Source organism: Lontra canadensis, unplaced genomic scaffold (assembly GCF_010015895.1).
Source record: "Lontra canadensis isolate GAN:19392208 unplaced genomic scaffold, GSC_riverotter_1.0 scaffold181, whole genome shotgun sequence".
NCBI classification, from domain to species: Eukaryota; Metazoa; Chordata; class Mammalia; order Carnivora; family Mustelidae; genus Lontra; species Lontra canadensis.
The window spans coordinates 1,038,408-1,051,426 of record NW_022631175.1 but is presented as its reverse complement, the minus strand read 5'-3'; positions in this window follow the sequence as shown (position 1 = coordinate 1,051,426).

Sequence of the window (13,019 nt, the reverse complement as noted above, 5' to 3'; positions counted from 1 at the left end):
GGGGGCGGCAGGCTCCCGGCTGAGCAGAGAGGCCTATGCAGGGCTAGATCCCAGGACCCTGGGATCATGAACTGAGCGGAAGGCAGAGGCTTTAACCCACTGAGCCACCCAGGCACCCCTCAGTTTGACTTCTTCAGTGATCTTTTGGATTTTATTAAGGCTATCAGCCCTCGGCCACAGCTGCCTTAAATATTTTTCTGTTTGCTTCAGAAAAACAGAAGAAAACCTGTTTTTCTTCTACCTTCTAGAAGGTTCTACCTTCTACCTGTTTTAATTATTTTTTTCAGACTTATTTATTCTAGAGCTAAGACATGAGTAAGAGGGGCAGAGAGAGTGGGAAAAGGAATCTCAAGCAGACTCTGATGAGCAAAGCTGACTTGGGTCTCAATCTCATGATCCTGAGATCATGACCTGAGCTGAAACCATGAGTGGGACAATTAACCAACTTCACCACCCAGGAGCCCCTGTTTTAATATTTAGAAACAAGGACATTTTTAATTTTGATGAAGTCAAAGCCATGGATAGTTTCTTTTACCTTTTCTATTTTACTTTCTTTTATCTTTTTTCTTTAAATATGACAGCTATGTAGTCTTTTTTTTTTTTTTTAAGATTTTATTTCTTATTCATTTGGGGGGACATAGAAAGAGGGAGAGAGAGAATCCCAAGCAGACTCTGCACGGAGCTAGGAGCCCAGCACAGGGCTCAATCCCACAACCCTGAGATCTTGACCTGAGCTGAAATCAAGAGTTGGACACATAATCTGCTGAGCCACCCAGGTGCACTGACATTTAGGTAATCTTTAATTGACCTTAACAAGGAACGAACGACAAAATGTGTCAAAGTTCGTGATGAAAGCCCTTTCTCCCCCACCCCTCCCACCCCCCCACCCCCGCCAAGTACTCTCTTTCATCTTTAAGCTTAGAAAGATATTTCCTATGCAGAGATAAAAGATGCATTTATTCATCACCTATCTCTTTCATCAGTTTTAAAATAACATTTCTTCATAGTTTATCCTCTCTAAAATAGGGATGTGTCTTAAAAACCAGTGGCATGTTTTATTTTTTAAAGATTTTATTTATTTGACAGACAGAGATCACAAGTAGGCAGAGAGAGAGGAGGAAGCTGGCTCCCCGCTGAGCAGAGAGTCCGATGTGGGGCTCGATCCCAGGACCCTGGGATCATGACCTGAGCCGAAGGCAGAGGCTTTAACCCCCTGAGCCGCCCAGGCACCCCCCCAGTGGCATGTTTTAATTGGCAGCATTTATTTTCTTAGTGTTACCTAAAATAATGCCTTAAAATTGGTGACATTTTAGTTTTGATGGAAAGTGGTATATTCCACTTTTTAATTTTTGTGATGACACATTGTGGGCCATTAAAATTATGTTTTAGGGGTGTCTGGGTGGCTCAGCCAGTTAAGCCTTACCTTCTGCTCAGGTCATGATCCCTGGGTGGTGATCCCAGTGTCCTGGGATTGAGCCTCAAGTTGGGGTTCCTGCTCAGCAAGGAGCCTGCTTCTCCCTCTCCTCCTTCTGCCCCCCTTGATTGTACCCCCTCTCTCAAATAATACAATCTTTTTAAAAAATAATAAAATTATATTTTTATACATTTTTTTGCTATTTTAAAGTAATGTTTGTGATATAACTGTATGTGGGGAAAGCAGAAAACAATATTAACAAGTAGTATATGGACCATGTACAACTATCCTAATGTTACAATAAAACACCGTGACCACAGAAATATGAATACAATGACAATCCAACACCTTTTGCCACTGACTTTCAAAATAATCAATGTTAAAAAGAGTAATAAAGAGCTGGAAAGAATGCACGCAGGTGACATACACATACTTCGCCACCCAGGGGCCCACATGCATTGCATTGCGGTTGGAATGTAAATTGGTACACTCTTTCTGGAGGGCTATCGGCAATATATTATATATTCAAAATCCTAAAAATATGCATCCCTTTTGGGGCACTTGGGTGGCTCAGTGGGTTAAGCCTCTGCCTTCAGTTGAGGTCATGATCTCAGGGTCCCTGCTCAGCAGAGGACCTGCTTCCCTCTCCCCCTCTGCCTGCCTCTTTGCCTACTTGTGTTCTCACTCTCTCTCTCGCTGTCAAATAAATAAAATATTATATATATATATATATATATATATGTATATATATATATATATATATATGTCCCTTTTGAGGGACACATCGCTGGCTCAGTCAGTAGAGCATGGGACCCTTGATCTTGGCGTGGTGAGTTTGAGCCCAGTGTTGGGCCTAGAGCTTGCTTTACTTTTTTTTTTTTTTTTTTTGAAGATTTTATTTATCTGTCAGCACAATCACACAAGCAGGATGAGCAGGGGGCAGAGGGAGAAAGACACTCCCCACGCTGCAAGGAGTCCAATGCTTGACTCGATCAGGACCCTGGAATCATGACCTGAGAGAGAAAGGCAGATGCTCAACGAAATGAGCCACCCAGGCATCCCCGAAGAGCTTCCTTAAAAAAAAAATTACAAGAATGTTCATTGTAGCATGAAATAGGGAAATCTTAGGAAAAAATTTAAATGGCTATTGTAGGAAATAAACTGTGGTACAGCTTTACTATGCATTCTCTCCTGGGGTGATGTTTCCTCTGCAGGGGGCAAAAACTGGTTCTGGAGTTTGGGCGGGGGAGACTAATAACGTTTGCACTATTACAATGGTTTATGGCCACCTAAAAAGAGTTCTATGCTATTAACATTTCATATGGGGAAGCATTAGGGGGAAAACTGTCCAAAAAGTCTCCCTTGGGTGGCAACCATGAAAAAAAAAAAATTTTTTTTTTTTTTTTTAGAAAAACTGATCTATATAATGGAATACTCCATAGTTATTAAAAATGGCGGGGGCACTGGTTGGCTCAGTTGGTTAAGCCTCCAACTGTGACTGTTGATTTCTTCTCAGGTCATGATCTTTTGGTTGTGGGATCTAGCACCAGCCCACTCCGCCAAATCTGGCTGGGTGCTCAGCGGGGAGTCGGCTTGAGATTCTCTCTCTCCCTCTGTCTCTGCCTCTCCCCCGTTGGCAAACTTTTTCTCAAAATAAGTAAAATCTTTAAAAATTTAACAGTAATAATAATATGATGGTGATGTAGGGGTATATTCCTGAAAAGCCGTTTACAGTATTTGTTGAATGAAACACGATTCATGGAACGATAATCGTATGGCTCAGTTTTTCTGGAATATGCATACTCACACACGTATAAATCCGAAACGCTCACAGGGTCTTTAGATGGCGCGGGCCTGGGTGAATGACCCTGTTTTGTTTTGTTTCTCGGTATTTCCCACCGTTTTAATGCTCAACACCTGTTACTTGTGGCTAGAGCACTTCACAGTCCTCTGCGTGGTAAGACAGAACATCGGGGCAGGAGCTTCTCCTCGTCCTCGCAGCAGCTCAGCACCAGCAGCCTCCCGAACGGGCCTGGGGGTGGGCACCCCGTTTCGGAGATGGAGACTGAACGCCGCGGTGGCCCAGCGGTTGGACCCCGGGACTGGGCACCCAAGTGCATCCCGCCCCCACGCCTCGTGGCGCTGCCCTTGCCGCCGCGGTGTCACCGTTGTGTTAAGCGAGACCACTCCTCCCACGCCTCGTGCGGACTCGGAAACCACTCCACCCGCTCTGAATTGGGGTATCTGGTGCGTCAGAAACAAAGGCAGAGGCGGAGCGTCCCCGGGGAGGGTGCTGGCTCTCCGGGAGGAGCTGGGTGCCCTGCAGGCCGCTACCAGGAAAAGGGGATCCTAACACGCCCCCTCCGGTGCGCTTAGCGCATCTCCTGTTTTGCTGGAGGCGACCACGTGCGTTTTGAACTCTCTCCCTCTTGACCGTGGTCTCCAGGCCTTTCACCCAGGCACCCACTGCGGTTGCATCCTGAAGCCAGGTGTTGAGAACACCTGATGGCTAACGCCACTCCTTACATTGAAGGATGTTTTACAGTGGGGGCGCCTGGGTGGCTCTGTAGGTTGAGCTTCCCAGCTCGGTTCCGGCCCAGATCACGATCTCAGGGTGTGAGATCCAGCCCCGCGAAGGCTCCACCAGGAGCCTGCGTGTCCCTCTCCCTCCAAAAATGTAAATAAAATCTTCAGGGAAAAAAAAAAAATTTAGGGGCGCCTGGGTGGCTCAGTGGGTTTAAAGCCTTTGCCTTTGGCTCAGGTCATGATCTCAGGGTCTTGGGATCGAGCCCCACATGGGCGGGGGTGGGGGGGGGTCTCTGCTCAGCGGGGAGCCTGCTTCCTCCTCTCTTTCTGCCTGCCTCTCTATTTGTGATCTCTCTCTCTCAAATAAATAAAATCTTTTAAAAACTTTTTTTAAATGTAAAATATACATCACAAAAAAGTGACCATGTTAACCACTTTTAAGCATAGGATTGGGTGGAATTAAACACATTCACAGTGTGGTGCAGCTGTCACCACCATCCATCTCCAGACAGTCTTCATCTTCTCAAGCCGAAAGGCTACCTACCCGTTAAGCACTAACTCCCCATTCTCCCTCTCCGGTCCCCAGTGACCTTAATTCTACCTGGTACCGGATGTAAGTGGGATGGTAGGACATTTGCCCTTGGTGTGTGGTTCGTTTCACCCATGCAATGTTTTCAAGGTGGACCCTCCTGGTAGCTAGCATAGGTAAGTTTCCTTTCTTTTTCAAACTGAATAATATTGTTATGTGTATATACTACATTTTGTTTATTCATTCATCCACGAGTGGACATTGGAGTTGGGTTCCAGCTTTTTAGCTATTGTGAATAATGCTGCTTTGAACCTTGGGGTACAAATATCTGTGAGATTCTCAGCTTTCCCTTCTTTCAGGCATCTACCTATGAGCGGGAGTTGCTAGATCATATGTAATTCTATGTTTTCCTTTTCGAAGAACCACTGTTCGTTCTTTTCTTTCACTAGAGGCTGAGCCACTTCAACGTTCCCACCAGCAACACACAAGGCTCCCAGTTTGCCCACAGCCTCAGCAACACTCGTTCTTTTCTGGCTTTTGTGTTTGTTTCTGTATTTTTAGAGTAGCTGTCCAAAGGAGTATCTCACGGTGGTTTCCATTTGCATTTCCCTAAGGAATAGTGGTGATGAGCATCTTTTCATGTGCTTAGTGGCCATGCCTCTGTCTCCTTTGGAGAAATGTCTATTTAAGTTCCTTGCCCACTTTTTTTTTTTTAAGATTTTATTTATTTATTTGACAGATAGAGATCACAAGCAGGCAGAGAGGCAGGCAGAGAGAGAGAAAGGAGTAAGCAGCCTCCCTGCCGAGCAGAAAGCCCGATGCGGGGCTCGATCCCAGGACTCTGGGATCATGACCTGAGCCGAAGGCAGAGGCCTTAACCCACTGAGCCACCTAGGCGCCCCTCCTTGCCCACTTTTAATTTGGTTGTTTGTTTTTGCTGTTTGTCAATAAGTTTTAGGGGTTCTTTATGTATTGTGGATATTAATTCCTTATCAGATATATGATTTGCAAATATTTTCTCTTTCTGTGGATGATTTCTTACATTTTTTTAGAGAGACTTTATTTATTTGAGAAAAAAAGAGAGAGAGAACTTGAGGATGAGTATGGGCAGAGGGAGAAGCAGACTCCCTGCTGAGCAGGGAGTTGGACAGGGAACTCGATCCCAGGACCCCAGGATCATGACCTGAACTGAAGGCAGCCACTTAACCAACTGAGCCACCCCAGGCACCCCTCTCCCTGACACTTTTGAATCTTTGTAAGTTCATTCCCTTTTCAGAAGGTTCTTTGACCCGTTGCCCACTGGCTTCTCACATATACATTCATTTCACACACTCATTCACCCAAAAAATGTTCCAGTGCGTTCCATACACCATGCTCTGGGCTGAGCACTGGAGGCATAATCCCAGAAGAAAAGATCCCTGCCCCCAGAGGAGCTCACAGTTGAGTGGGGGAGGTGCACAAAACAAGAAACAATTCTGCATTTCACTCCATGACAATAACGTAATTTGGGGTTGGGGAAAGTGGCTGAGAAAGTGACACCTAAACTGGGATTTGACAGGTGAGAGGGCCTGCTTCAGGGCAGAGTGATCTGGCAGAGGCAACCCAGCTTTAAGGCTGGGAGGCCTGAGGCCAGATATGGTTCAAGGCTCACACTGCACAGCGATCCAAAGAAAAGTCCAAAGACTTTTCTTGCTGTGGGGCTGCCAATAGATAAAGGACTCCTCCTTCCTCCCCCACCCATCGTTCACCACATCCTGCCTTCCACCCACAGACAGGCACCCTCTGGCCCAGTCTCTGTCATCCCTCTGTCATCTGATGAGGGCAGTTGATCTCCTGGGCTATCCCCTTGTCCTTTGCCTGGTCACTCTCAACACAGAGTGATTTTCTTTTTCCCTACTGAGATGTAATTCACATACTATACAATTTTTTGGTGTAGTCACAGACTTCTGCCCCCGTCACCACCTTCTAATTTAGAACATTGTCCTCGCCCACAAAAAGAAATCCCTTGCCCATTATCAGTCCAGAGTGATCTTTCAAAACTCAAATCAGATCACAAAACTCCCCTGCTTTGAATTCTTTGGGGGCTCTCACTGCAGTTTGAGGTAAGTCATTTCTTTGCCATCATGGGACTCCTGTGTACCTCCCATCTTCTCAGGATCTCTTCACCGGCTTCCCAGCAGCACTGACCTCCTTTCTGCTCTTTTCCATCACAGGCCTTTGCAAATGGGGATTCCTCTGCCCAGAGCATTCTCCCCCAGATGCCATCAGCAGCAGCTCCTTCTTTGGGTGTCTCGCCATCAAATTCCTCTCCTTGAATCAGTCATGCCTTTTCTACACCCTGTGATCATCTTGTGTATTTATGTGATGACTTTTTCTTGGCTGCTCCCCGCACTAGAATGTTGGTTCCCTTGCTAGCACTGGGACAGAGTGCCTGGCACGTAATAGGCAACAACAAATGAGTGCTGGGCGAGAGAAGGATTAAGGAGAAGAGAACGACATGTGAAGATCAGTGCCCGGGAGTGGATGAAGGCGCCATTCTCTGAGATGGGGAGGGCTGGAGGCAGGCAGAAAGGAGGGGGCGTGTCAGTAACTCCATTTTGAACACGCTCAATTCGAGATCCTCCAAGATAGGCAAGTGGAGATGTCATACAAGCAGCTGGAGTTTTATGAGTTTGAAGCCAACGAGAGTCGTCGAGGCTGGATATAAAAATCTGGATGTCACTGGATATAGACAGTATTTAAAACTTTAGGGATGAATAAAGGCGCTTACCCTTGAGAATGGTATTCCATTCCAACGTCGGGCATCGGCACGAGCTAAAGATTGGAACGTTGCATCAATGAAAGAAAAGGAAGAAAGAAAAAGGAGGGAAGGGAGGGAGGGAGGAAAGTAGGAAGGAAGGGAGGAAGGAAAAAAAGAAGGAGGGAAAGGAAAGGAAGACAGCAAAGGAGGCTGAAAATTAGTGGCTAGAGAGATGGGGAAAGCCTGGGAAGTACAGGGTTCTGGGTGGAAAAGTGCAGCCCACAGCATCGAATTCTAGTGAGAAGACTCAGATGATAGAGAAACAGAGACCCTGGAATCTGGCAATACGGAAGTCACTGATACCTTTAGCAAGAGCAGGTTAGGTTGAGCAGAAGGGGTAGAAAGCAGAGCAGGGTGCAGAGGAGAGTAAGGGAGGGCACCCGCAACACCCACATACTCTTCTTTGAACACAAGAGCCACTAGTTTGTGGTAATTTTACTGCTTGCGGTTATAGCAGTAACAGGAAAACAATACAGGAAGGTATTCCAGGAAATAAAAAGGGTAATTCATTTTCTTGCAAATCAAGGAGAAAAATCTTGTGATTATATCTATGGATATGCAGAAAGGCACTTGATAAAGAAAAGAAAAGGAAAGAAAGGAAGGCACTTGATAGAACCCTCTATCTTTTCTTTTTTTTAAGATTTTACATATCTATTTAACAGAGAGAGACAGCAAACACAAGCAGGGGGAGTGGGAGAGGGAGAAGCCGACTTTCTGCTGAGCAGGGAGTCCGACATAGGGCTCCATCCCAGGATCACGACCTGAGCCAAAGGCAGACGTTTAACAACTGAGCCACCCAGGTGACCCTCCTCTACCTTTTCTTAATAAAGTCCTAAGCTAAAAAGGAATAGAAGAATATAGTTAAATATGATAAAAACTACTTACCAGAATCCAAAATTATTTTTTAAAGATTTTATTTATTTATTTGACAGAGATCACAACTAGGCAGAGAGGGAGGCAGAGAGAGAGAGGAGAAAGCAAGCTCCCCACTGAACCCAAAATTATAAAATTAAATGATATATCCAATTTGTTTCTGCTGAAATTTGGATCAAGACAGGGGTTCCCCCTTCTCTTTTAAGATTGTGTTGGGGAGGGGCACCTGGGTGGCTCAGTGGGTTAAAGCCTCTGCCTTCGGCTGAGGTCATGATCCCAGGGTCCTGGAATCGAGCTCCACATCAGGCTCTCTGCTCAGTGGGGAGCCTGTTTTCTCCTCTCTTTCTCTGCCTCCCTCTCTGCCTACTTGTGATCTCTGTCTGTCAAATAAATAAATAAAATCTTAAAAAAAAAGATTGTGTTGGGAGGCGCCTGGGTGGCTCAGTTGTTAAGCGTCTGCCCTCAGCTCAGGTCATGATCCCAGGGTCCTGGGATAGAGCCCTGCATCAAGCTCCCTACTCAGCGGGGAGTCTCCCTCTCCCCCTACCCCTGCTTGTGTGCACACGTGCTCTCTCTCTCTCTCTGTCTGTCAAATAAATAAATAACCTAAATCTAAAATCTAAAAATCTGAAATCTAAAATAAATTTAAAAATGCATAAATAAAAATCTTCAAAATAACACAAAACACCAAAATACTTCTCTGATGCCTTGAAAATTTCATAACAAATATTTAAATAAAAAACAATATATTAGAAGGAAAAAAAAAGAATAATATTTATATAACTTTGGAGTGGAAAAAAACCTGCTAAGTAAGTCTGGAAACCAGAAAGCCAAAAGGGAAAGATACATTTGACTGCACACAAATTTTTTTTTCTTAAAGATTTTATTTATTTTTTTAATATTTTTATTTATTTATTTGACAGATCACAAGTTGGCAGAGAGGCAGGCAGAGAGAGAGGGAAGCAGGCTCCGCACTGAGCAGAGAGCCTAACGGGCTCGATCCCAGGACCCTGAGATCATGACCTGAGCCAAAGGCAGAGGCTTAACCCACTGAGCCACCCAGGTGCCCCAAGATTTTGTTTATTTATCTGACAGAGACACAGTGAGAAAGGGAAACGCCGAGCGGGGAGCCCAATGCAGGACTCGATCCCAGGACCCCGGGATCATGACCTGAGCCGAAGGCAGACACTTAAGGACTGAGCCACCCAGGCGCCTCTGTGCACAAATTTTAAAGTTTCCTAGAAAAAGTCTAAAAAAATATATAAAGCAAATGATAACCTGAGAAAATAGTTACAAATATGTGAAAGACATAGAGTCAACAACGTTAATATGCAACCGAGGCCTGAAACCATAAAATTCCTACAAGAAAACATAGGCGATCATATCTTTGACATCGGCCAGAGAAATATTTTTCGAGATATGTCTCCTCAGGCAAGGGAAACAAAAGCAAAACGAAATGATTGGAACTACACCCAAACAAAAAGCTTTTGCAGGGGGTTGTCTGGCTGGCTCAGTTGGTGGTACATTCGACTCTTCATCTTGGGGCTGTGAGATCAAGCACCACGTTGGGTGTAGAGTTTTCGTTAAAAAAAATAAATAAATAAGTACAATCTGGGGGCCTGAGTGGCTCAGTCGTTAAGCATCTGCCTTCAGCTCAGGTCATGATCTCAGGGTTCTGGGATCGAGTCCCGCACTGCACCGGGCTCTCTGCTCAGCATGAAGCCTGCTTCTCCCTCTCCCACTCCCCCTGCTTGTGTTCCCTCTCTCACTGTCTCTCTCTCTCTGTCAGGTAAATAAATAAATAAACCTTTTTAAAAAATAAGTAAAATCTTAAAAGAAATAAAGGAAAATCTTAAAAAAAAAAAAAAAAGCTTCTGCACAGGAAGAGAAACCATCAACAAAATACCAGTATGTAATCTACTCAATGAAAGAAGATATTTGCAAATGATATAACCACTAAAGGGTTAATAGCCAAAATTTATAAAGAACTTATACAACCCAACAACAGCAATAATAATAATCATCATCATCCCATTAAAAGATGGGCAGTGGACTTGAATAGACATTTTTCCAAAGAGGACATATAAATGGGCAACAGACACATGAGAAGAACTCAGCATCGCTTATCATTTGGGAAATGCAAATCTTAACCACAGTGAGCTATCGTCTCACACCCATCAGAATAAAAAGACAAGAAATAAGTGTTGGTGAGGATGTAGAGAAAAAGGAACCCTCATGCACTGTTGGGGAGAATGCAAACTGGTGTAGCCACTGTGGAAAACAGTATGGAGTTTCCTCAAAAAGTTAAAAATAGAAGTGCCATATGACCCAGTAATTCCACTACTTGGTATTATCCCAAAGAAAACAAAAATACTAGTTCAATAAGATAGCTAAGATATGGAAGCAACCCAATAATCAATAGACAAATGGATAGAGAAGAGTGATTGATCTATCTATCTATCTGTCTATCTAATGGAATATCACTCAGCCACACGAAATGATGAAATCTTGCTATTTGTGACAACATGGATGGACCTAAAGGGTACAATGCTAAGTGAAATAAACCAGAGAGAGGAAGACGAGCACTATATGATTTCACTCATATGCGGAATTGAAGAAACAAATGAACAAAGAAAAGAAAGAGATGAACAATAAAGATTCTTTTTTAAAAATTTATTTGATGGAGAGAGAGCACTAGCAGAGAGGAGGGTCAGAGAGAGAGGGAGAAGCAGGCTCCCTTCCAAGCAGGGAGCCTGAAGCGGGGCTCCATCCCAGGACTCTGGGATCATGACATGAGCAGAAGGCAGTCACTCAACCAACTGAGCCACCCAGGCGTCCCAGCACCCAGATTCTTAAATACAGAGAACAAAATGGTGGTTTCCAGAGCCAGGTAGGTGAAGGATAGGAGAAATTAGATAAAGATTAAGAGTATACTTATCACGATGAGCTCTAATGTATAGAATTATTGAATCATAAAAAAAAAAAAAGAAATGTGGGGCAAATGGGTGGCTCAGTCAGTTACACGTCTGACTCTTGGTCTCAGCTCAAGTCTTGATCTCAAGGTTGTGAGCTCAAGCCCCACATTGGGCTGTGTGCTGGGCATGGAGCTTACTTAAGAAAAAAAAAAATTGTGAAAGACAAAGAGTTAAAAGCCCTAATATGCAATTTTTAACAGACAAGTAAGAAAAACAAGACACATAAATGGCCCAAAGTTCTCACAAGTAGTCAGAGAGATTCAAATTAAAGTATCAAAAGGGTTGGCCAAAATTAAAGAGCAGTTCATATCCAAAATCTCTGATCTTCAACCCCAACTTCACAAAGTCTTGAAAACCAGAAAGATGTTTTGGCTTTGCTAAGTCTGAGGCCAATTCATTCAGCAGCAGGACTTTAACCTGAGCTAATACGAGGATATTTGCAGCCTTTTTTCTTTTTAAGATTTTATTTATTTATTTGATAGAGCTAGAGAGCACAAGTAGGGGGAACAGTAGAGCGAGAGGGAGAACCAGGCTCTCCACCGAGCTGGGAGCCCGATGTGGGACTCCATCCCAGGACCCTGAGATCATGACCCAAGCCACAGGCAGATGCTTAACCGACTGAGCCACCCAGGCACCCCGAGGCTATTTGCAGTCTTGACTCATCTTGCTTGGTGAGAATCTTTTCTATATTCTGCTGCAGAAGCATTAACAAAAGCATCTGATTAGGATGGGCTGCCTCAGAGCCTGCATGGCAGGGAGGGGAGGGGGTGTCATATAATTTCCTAAAGTCGGAAAGGTACTATGTTGTGAAACCCATGTAAGGATTTTGAATAGGTGCTTACAGCTCTGTAATCTGCAGGGAAACAGTGACAGAAGCATGCACTGGCCAATTTTCAAATATTAAAACAACCTTGCATTCCTGGAATAAATCCTGCTTTGTCACGACATGTTACCCTTTCATATAACATTGGGTTCAATTTGCTAATACCTGACAGGGATGTTTAAGTCCATATTCACCTGGCCTAGTGGTCTCTGACTTTCTTTTGTAATCTGTTTGCCAACTTTCTGTCCTGGGCTATGCTGGCCTCAGAAAAGGAACTGAATGGTCAGTGTTCCTCTCTCTCCTCTACTCTTTGTGTTCATGAGACAGCGTCTGGGCCTGGATTTTTCTTCCCGGGAAGGTTTGGATAACAAATTCCATTTCTTTGCCTGTGTTTCTTTTTTCCAGCATACCACAAGGGGACGTAGATATCCTCCCATCTGACCCTGGGTCAGAATTTGTATCCCTTGCTCCGTCCCAGCCAACCAAGGGCAGGGAGATGGCTCTGCTGGGATTGAGTTAGACAAGTCAGGATTGATCCCTGAACTTGGGCAAGGGGCTCCCTCTGCAAGGGTGGGACCCAAACAGTCAGGGGTCTGGTGGCAGAGAAGCCAGGGACAGGGATGACGTGGGGGAAAGGAAGGACATTTGAAAGATGGAAGACCCAGAAGAGACTAAAATAAATTCAGAGAGATTGTCACCATTAAAGAGTAAGTTTGCTATTCACCATTAGTAGAAATAGGGCTCACGGCACCTGGGTGGCTCAGGTCATGATCTCAGGGTCCTGGGATCGAGTCCTGCATTGGGCTCCCCAATCAACGGGCAGCCTGTTTCTCCCTCTCCCTCTCCTGCTCTCTCTCTGTCAAATAAATAAATTGAATGTTTTAAAAAAAAAATAGAAATAGGGCTCAGAGCAGGGGGTGCTCACAAGTCAAAAACCAAGTTACTTTTTTCCCATTGGAGTTGCACTTGCCCTACTTGAGCTCACCCTCTCCCCTTACACACACGCTGGGGCGGATGGCAGTATCGTGAAGGCTGCAACCATTGTTGACCATCCACTTGGGAATATGAGACAGAAGACC